This window comes from Propithecus coquereli, unplaced genomic scaffold (genome assembly GCF_000956105.1).
Source record: "Propithecus coquereli isolate 6110/MARCELLA unplaced genomic scaffold, Pcoq_1.0 Scaffold2343, whole genome shotgun sequence".
Classification (NCBI taxonomy): Eukaryota; Metazoa; Chordata; class Mammalia; order Primates; family Indriidae; genus Propithecus; species Propithecus coquereli.
The window spans coordinates 102,622-111,663 of NW_012147890.1; the positions used below are offsets into that span (position 1 = coordinate 102,622).

The 9,042-nt window shown below is 40.4% G+C and overlaps 1 protein-coding gene across 1 annotated transcript in view; it reads right to left on the reverse strand.

Annotated features, from left to right (window-relative positions):
* DICER1 (dicer 1, ribonuclease type III) overlaps positions 1 to 8,455 on the reverse strand; it is a 74,566-nt gene extending 66,111 nt beyond the window's left edge. The window contains exon 1 of the mRNA XM_012645507.1: positions 8,415 to 8,455. The gene's annotated coding sequence lies outside the window, so the exon portion shown is untranslated. The remainder of the gene's footprint in view (positions 1 to 8,414) is intronic.
* Positions 8,456 to 9,042: the final 587 nt, after the last annotated feature.

Here is a 9,042-nt window from a genome sequence, read left to right on the forward strand (position 1 = left end):
AAATCTGAGGTTCCTGTTCCAAAACAACTGACATGTAATCTTCAAAAATGTCAGTAGCGCGAAAGACAAAAGCTGCAAAACTCTTTCAGATTAAAAGTGTAAAGAGACATGACAGCTAAATGCGACGTACAATCCTGGACTGAATCTATAGAATGACTCATTTCTCTAGTGAAATAACAAGTGCTACCTTAAGAGAGATTAGTATCATAAAAGGGTCTCACAAACAATGAAATAAACTAGGTAAAGTTATACTACAGAAACTACAACGTACTGCGTAACTTTTTCTTCACATAATATAGACAACACAGGTAAACATTTGCCAGAGCATTTACTGCTTAGACAAGACACAGATTTCATATATATGTCTAAGTGTGATGTACATATTTTATGTATTATACATTTTATGTATATATTTTATTGTAATTATTTGTATCTATTATATGTAAATATACACACACTATATATATATGTGTGTGTGTATATATATATATACACATATATATATTAACATCCAAGATACTAAACTACGCTAAAAAGAATTTAAGAAAATTATTTATCTCCGTATTCTTGGCCAAAGTATGGACTCAACTCATACATTAAAAAAAAAAAAAAAAAAAAATTCCTGGACATCTCCTAATGTTCAGCAACAAATAAGCTAGAGGTTTACAAAGACTTAGCACTACAGTCTCTGTAAAAATAATACTCTCCTTCAGAAATGTGTTATATGTCAACGAAAACTTTTTTTATAAACATATCCCAAAAGGAAAGCAATGTTTGGCAATGCCTTATTTCACATATTTTATTGAAGAGTTGGAAATTAAACTCCATCCATTACATAAGCAATAAAGAATTACTCCTCTTAAGATACTAATAGCATTTAGAAATTTCAGCTTGCTTTTACTCCAGTTGAATGTTAATTTTCACTTACATCTTGCATTTAATGCCAATTTAGATTGTTCTATTATTTGTTCACATATTAATATTTTTAATCAACATAATTCTTCACTGTCCTTAAAACGCTCAAAATTATGTTTGGCACTTGAGTTTACTATATGTTAACAGGTATATATAAAGATTAGAAATTGGGTTTTTTTTCCTTTTTAATGTTTAGCTAGCTATACTATATACATGACCCCGAAAAAAAATAGGTAATCTTAGTACAGTGCTACACACAAAAGATAATAAACTTTTAAAATTAAAATACGAAGATGCCCATCAGACACTTCTTTCCTCACTAACCATGCCAGAGGCCTCTCAATGGGTTACCTGCTCTTCTCTACACAGATCAGACCCAAAACCTCAAAGAGTTTCTGTCAGATTCTCATTCATTAAAACATGTTTACTAAGCTGTACTAGATGTGGGGATACAAGATGAAAAGACTCAACCTGCCATCCAGTCTAGGCAAGACCTGACTTTAGTTTTCAAGCCTAATTTCCCAAGATTTTTGTCTTACATTTCCTGCTCAGAACATCTTACAATTCCATCATCTTCTTTCTTATGGTCATTAGACACAAACCTTAATGCGGTCTCTCCTTTCCATGTCTCATAGTTTCAGCTTGAAGTGGAGACATCTCTGAATTATATGAGTATTTCAAAGATCACTGACTATAAAATATCTTGGAGACTTAGTAAATTTTCTCAGTAAAAGTTCTCATTTTACTAGTGAGAAAATTAAAACTACATCTAGAAAGGCGAGAGTGATTTGCCTTTAATCACAAAGAGAGTTAGTGAGAAGTAAAGCCAAACTAGAAGACAGATTTCTTAACCACTGATTATTTTACACTGTTCATTCAGTTCCATAATCATGTCTGCGTCAGTTATCTGGAATTGTATTGTTCCTAAATTAACCTATCACAGTGCTTTTCTTTGCATGTGTAGACACAGCCTAAATCAAGCACCTTTAGACAGGGTTCTGGAGGGGTCCCTATACTTCCTATAATTTTTTGTAAAATTACGAGTATGTACATGTGTATTTTTCTGGGGATAAGATTCATATCTTTCATCAAATCAGGAGTCTCCAAAGAGTAAGAACCATTGGTCTATACCAAATACATGACATATGTAAAAAGCTTATGCTGGTTTGAAGGACAGTTTCAAGGATAACTGATGAATAATGGGTTATTTAAGGAAAATTAAGGATATTTAAGGCACTATTACCCTTCCTTTCACTATTATAGAGACCCCACTAAGACAGCTGAACCAGTATGGATAATTCTCACAGAAAACTTGTCTGTGACATGCTGACCTCAAGTTCTCTTTTCCTTTTATTTTCCATTATAAAACCAGGCATATATTTCAACATTAATAATTTGGGGACCAAAAAAAAAATCCCAATATAATCTAATCACATTAAGAATATAGCAAAGTTTTTTCTAGAGCACATATTTAAAGGAAAAATAATTTCATCTAAATTTTATCAAATGCTTGTTATGTGCCAGAACTGGGCTGAGAGTTTAACACTCTGCCACACTAAGAAAAAAAATTTTTCCTCAGAGCCACAGTGTTTTATCACAAAAATAGGATAAAAACTTCGTTTAATCAAAAATTTGTTATTTTTATTGTTTTCTGTGCTTTAGTTACATGCAATTAAATTGTCGATATTAATTATAATAATAAGAACACCAACAAGTAAGTTTTTCACCAACCAACTGCAGGGTTCTGCCCATGGGGCCACCCATCACGTAACATGTATGCTACAGCATGGCAGAGTGAGTTGCCTGCCCACTACGCGGCTCCCAAGGTTACACATGCTTCACAAGGCCCTGGGCTCAAAACCAGCATGAGTTAAATACAGCTCACATGGCAGTTAATGTGTTAAGAGACTCCTTTTTTCCTCGAAACCTCAAAAGGTGGACACTATTATGATGACAGTTTACAGATTAGGAAGCTGTGAGTCAGAGAGGTTGCCCTATGCCCAGTGTTCCTCAGCTATAAAGTGTAAGAATCGGGATTTGAACTCTAGTCTCTCTGACACCAAACATCTGCTCTTAAGCATTCCTACAACACTATGACAAAATATTAATATTTAACTTTGCAAAGTGTAAAAAGCTCAACAATACCAAGAATCGGTGCCACCCACAAGTGATGGCTGTGCAGCGGGATGCGTAAGAGGCAGAGAGGCTGCAGGTTCATCACATTAATCTTGTTCCCCAGGATGTTACTAAAAGAGGGAAAGCAGAAATCCTGGAATCTCAAAATGTCTCAGATGATTCAATATGTCTACCGCCCTCCTTTTTCCCTTCGAAAAGGGTTACTGATCTAACTTCTTAATCAAAGAACCTTCCTATATCATTTCAAAGATCAGTTCGTAAATGGAGATCCTTCTCTCATTATTCAAGTTGCATAAGTACAGTATTTTTTTAATTCTGAAAATAATTGCCTTTATTTTCTAAACCTCAAAAAGAATTTTTCAGATGTGTTTTAAAAATCCCTACTTTATTGCATACACCGAGCTGTCACTTCAGGAAAGGACTATCACAACAATCAGGTTAGCCTGCTTCAACAAGGAGAAAGTCTGGAATACCAGTAAAACTCCCAATTTTTACAGCAATTTTCTTCCATGATTCTTAACGCTTTCCTCAGTCTGCAATGTTTCTATGCACATAATCATACATACCTCACAAATGGAGAAGACCAAGCAAGACGACTTATCCAAAATCAGAACAGTAATGATCTTTTTAAAAGCCTTAATATGCAAGCAATATTATTCTCCACAAAACTCTGTTAGCTTCCGAACGCTTCAAAAAGTAGTATTCACTACTTTATTCACTCAACAAATCTGAGTGCCTCCTATATGCCAGGCACTGTGTCTGGTAGCAAGAAGGACTTAATCCTTACTAGTCTATAAATCTTAACAAAGCCAAGAGCATTTTAATGCCTTAAAAATCAAAATCCTAGGGCCAAATTTAAGCTTGTCATGTCTTATTTCTAGTTGCAGCCTTACTGACATCCTCAGACAATGTTTTGGGGCATCTTCTTAGTCACTTATTTAAAATGTGTAATACAGTAACTACATGTTATAGGAGTACCAACAATTCACTGATAATTTTAGATGAGAAAGCCATTTTGTACTCAGAATTTATTTTAACAAAGGCTTTCTTACATGACTGAAAATTTCAATTTCATCAGATATGCCTCAAAAATTATGCTTTTTCTCTCTGCATTCATTCATTCGCTGAGTATATACCACCTTACAAGCAGTCCTACTTTTCAGACCAACGCACATTCCCAAAGACTGGCAGAGAATCACTATTTGGAAAATCCTGAATGCCTATCCTCAATGTCCTGAATGGATTGTTATTTGGTATCTGTCAAAAGCATGAATGAGACAAGTGACATTTGGAGGACACCACCTGAAAGGCAAATTAACCAAACTCTAATGAATCAAATCACCAGAATGGTGTACGCCTATATTACCAAAGCTTTTCTATTATACCTTAGGCTTTTATCCAGTTTCTCTAAAATGGCATGTGAAAAATATACCTCTATCATTTGTAAAACGTAAAACATTTTCTCCATAAATTGTTAATGTTATTTTACTTAAGAATCCAAACGATTAATTACCCTTCATACCGGAGAAAAATCTGCTTCTCCTAATTGGTATACTTCCTTTCGTTAATCAATGCCAACTTTAGTTACATGCAGGCACTGAGTTATCCCTGTCCTAAGCTTCTCAACTAATTCTCTCCCCCCACACTCTACCCCCAACCAATCTTTACCATTATTTTCATAGTCTTCTCAAATACTTTTCTATCATTATAAGACCATTTCAAACCCTTTCTCAAAGTAGACAGATTATAAATTATTAAATCATGGTTGTCTCCGCATAGAATGTACTAATACTAAAGTCTCTTTAGCAGAAATTAGTAAGAACTGAAAACCAGCTTTAGCATGCAAAGGATTTGGTTAACATCAAAGAATTGGACAATAAGAACTAAAAGGTCCAAGCCCCACAGGAAAAAGAGGTAGAATACCAAGGAAATAATGCTGCCTCAGAAGATTACAATCTACTTTGGCAAGTCATAACTGCATAACAAAATATTGAAAAGAAACCTGTGAATAAGAGTAGTATAACACATATGCGTCCACTCAGCATTCAGGATGAGCTAAACTCTTAAATGTCCAAAAAGCACAGCACAAGGTAAACAAAAGAAATTACCTGGATTCCAGCTTTCTATTTACACAACTTAAACATAGACATTACCAGTATCTTCCTCTGGCATTCAAGAAAGCACATCACTCCATATTGATCAACTGAATGAATTTAGTTATTTGAATACTCACTTGCTAGACATTGTGATAAGAACCAAGATCATAAAAATGAGTAAATCCTGGGCTTCAAGAAGATTGATTATAATCTTTTATCAACACAGAGGAACTACTGCAGGAAACTACCACTGTTTGGAAGAACCCTGAGAAAAATCATACTGCAATAAATCCCGAGTGTAGTGTTTTGATGATCAAGAAACAATCTGACCACTTCTGGGTCATATACCCAATAGAAGGGAAAGGTGAGATTGAAATGGATATACTTATGTGTACGGTAGCATTATTCGCAATAGCCAAAAGATGGAAGCAACTCAAGTGGCCATCGACAGATGGATAAAGAAAATGTGGTATGTATATATATAATGGAGTATCTTTCCCTTAAAAAGGAAGGAAATTCTACCACATCTACAACACGGATGAACTCCGAAGACACTATGCTAGGTGAAATAAGCCAGACACAGAAGAACAAATATTGTATGATTCCACTTATATGAGGTTCCTAGAGTTGTCAAATCCATAGAGATGTAAAGTAGAATGGTGGGTGCCTAGCATTGGGGGTAGGGTGGAATGGGAGTTAGTGTTTAATGGACAAAGTTTCAGTTGGGGAAGATGAAAAATTATGGAGACGGATAGTGGTAACGACTGCAAAACAATGTGAATGTACTTAATGCCCCTTAATTGTACACTTAAAAACGGTCAAAATGTTATTTATATTTTACCACCCAGAAAAAAAAATGTGAAATACTCAGATAACCAGAGGTCACCTGAACATTTAAGGTTAGAAAGAGCTTCATTCATTCCACAAGTATTTACTGAAGACTTACTATGTGTTATGCAGACTTTTCTCCTACAATCCACTTGAAACAGCAATGCAATGCAACATAAAGAACATGAATGCAAGGACTCTGAAATCAAACCATGATTCAATCTTGGCTCTGCTGCCACTTCTAGATTCATAACTCAGGGTTATAATCAGAGTCTCAGTTTCCTTGCCTGTAAAATAAGGACAATATTGAATTTGTCTCAGGGTCACAGTGAGGACTAAATGAGAATGCCTGTGAAAGAACCTGAAACATCTTAGCATATAATAAGGAGGCACTCGATAAAATGTTTCTCTTACCTCCTTTGCCACAAGTGGAAACATAATGTCAAGGTCACACGTGAGAGAACGTCTATGAAATATCCACTTTCTCAAATGAAACAAGCACATCACATGTCAGGTGGGCAAAGAATAAAATATCTCAGTGCCATAAAAGTCACCCTCCCTAGAAGGTAGCACCACAAATACTGTAATGCTCACTATATAACACCACAAAATTACTATCAAATAAGAATAATGAGCCACATGCAAACAAAATGTCTTCTAAAACCAAGACAATAAAGCCCAGCAATAGCAAAACCACCCAGCTCTAACAACTCAGACACAGAGCCACACGCGTAACACAGTAGGCAGAACGTCGCCTTTCATGATGAGACGGTAACATACAACAAGCCCTTACTAAAATAACGGCGGGAAAAGGTCTTTTCTCCCCAAATTAAAATTGACTAACTCATCTCTTCTTAAAACATTTTGATGCCATGACTAAATCCATAAATTCATGTTACTGTGATCAATGTTTACAGTGACCATACTAAAAACAATCTTTAATAGTGTTTTTAATCTATAGAGTTTTACAAAATATGCTCTAAAAGGAAGTTTTGAAATAATTACATATGTATACATGTGTATGTATATAACATATATTACATATCGCATACACGTGCCACAGGTAGCTTTAAAGAAAACACGGCAAAATAAACTGATTACTCCGGAGCCTAATTAGATATTAATAATATTAAAAATTACTGTTTGCTAGGAGGCTCATCCAGAATCCATCTTTTAATAAATTATTTGAGCTTTTAGTTAGGATGGGTGTTTTTATTGGGAAAATTTAATGTTTACCAATACATTTTCAATTCAAATTTTTTTAAAGTACATTTTAAACAATATTTTCCAAGTTACCTAACTCCTAACTTGAGCCCTTTTCCATTGATTGAGCCTGGTGCCCTTGAAAACAAGTACCACGAAGACAACTGACAATCAGGATTGCGAAGATTCCAAATATTCAAAGGCAGAAGCATACACTTCTAAGTAATACTCTAATCAGATGAATGTTTTTTAAAACCTGAAAGTAGTAAGAATACTTAGGCTTATCGTGCCCATCAGTAACGTACGCCTTTAACCACAACTCTCTTCACAAAAGCACCGACTGAACTACACAGTCAGGACTCCCCACTCATCTCCAGGTTTTTGCAAATCTTCAGGATACTAAAGATACATTAACTGGTTTGTGAAATCTGTTCTGCAGGCAAAGCCATCGGGGCAGCTCAGCTTTTCCACACAATCTACATAAATCTGATACGCTAACTGAAAACATACACTGATTTCTCCAAAATTAAAAACCCGTAAGAAAGTCTCCTTCGCAGGGTCCAGGCATTTCGGCACAAAAACATCTGAGAGGAGGGGCAAAAAGATGGCCTCGGCCACCCGCCCCCTGGGGCACAGATCTGGTCACCTGCCAATAAACACACAATCCTTCCCGGGAGGGACTGGAGACTCGCGCTCTCCTGCCAGCACCGAGAGCCTCGGCTTCGTCCCCTCCCGCCCCCAGCGCAGCGGCCCCAACATCAGAGCAGGGCCCCGGGATGCTTCCGAGTCGCCGGGCACGCGTTTCCACCTTGGCTAGCTCCGCACCACTTTGGCGTGCGTAGCTGGACCTGTCAAAGGCCCTATTCTCCGCGGGGCCGGGGGTGGGGGTGAGCCGTGAGGACACGGCTAGACTCGGGGTGCCGAGGCGGCCGAATCCCCCGCCCACGCCATCGCGGCCTCAGAAACTCTCTCCAAAGGCTGACTCGGGGGCAGGCGTCAGGATCGGGGCCCAGGGGCACGGCCGGGCCCCGCAGATGCCCGACCCGCCGGCGGCGTGGCGCTGCCCAGGGACGACGAGGTCCGGCAAGGCCGCGCCATCTGGCAGCGCCGGCCAGGCCCCAACGCGCGCTCGGGCCCAGGGCCGGCACCTAGGCCTTGGGGCGGAGGCGCGAGCGCGGCCGGACGGAGCCACTCTCCGCCCGGGACACAAAGCGACTCCGCGGGAGCCCGCCTCACCTGCAGCACGGGGCGCCGCGGGCCTTCGAGAACCATCGGACCCCGCTCCGGCGCGCGCGTCACAGCCCAGGCCTCCCGGTGCCGCCCGGCGCCGCCGCCGCCGCCGCCATTTCCTGCCGCTCGCCGTCGCCTCGTCCCCGCTGTCAGGTTACTCCATTCACCTGGGCCTGGAGCAGCCTGCGCCGCGCCGCGCCTCCGCCTCGACCCCTCCTGCCGGCGCCTGCGGAGACTGCGCAGCGCCCGGCTGGCCCGCAGCCCGCGCACGGCCCGCGGCAACGGCGCAGAGCCGCTTGGAGAATCCCACCGGCGCCCGCGCCGCCCCTCCGCGCCCCCACGCTCCGCTCGCCCCGCGGCGGCATGAGAGCGAGTTTGTGATTGGACAGAGCGCGGCGGTGAAAGGTTAATCACGGCCCTCCAGCCACTCAGGAGCGGGGAGACAGCGGACACAGGCTGTGGAGGCCGAAGCGGCCTTTGCGGCCCAGCGCCCGGACGGGACACTAGAGTTCTACCCCTTGCGGCCCGGGGCCTTTCCAGTTCTCTGCAGCCCGCGTGCCGGGGCAAGGGTGCTGGCTAAGCCTGGCAGACTCCCCTGGCTTTCGAAATGCGCCTGCCCCCATTGTTGCACTTT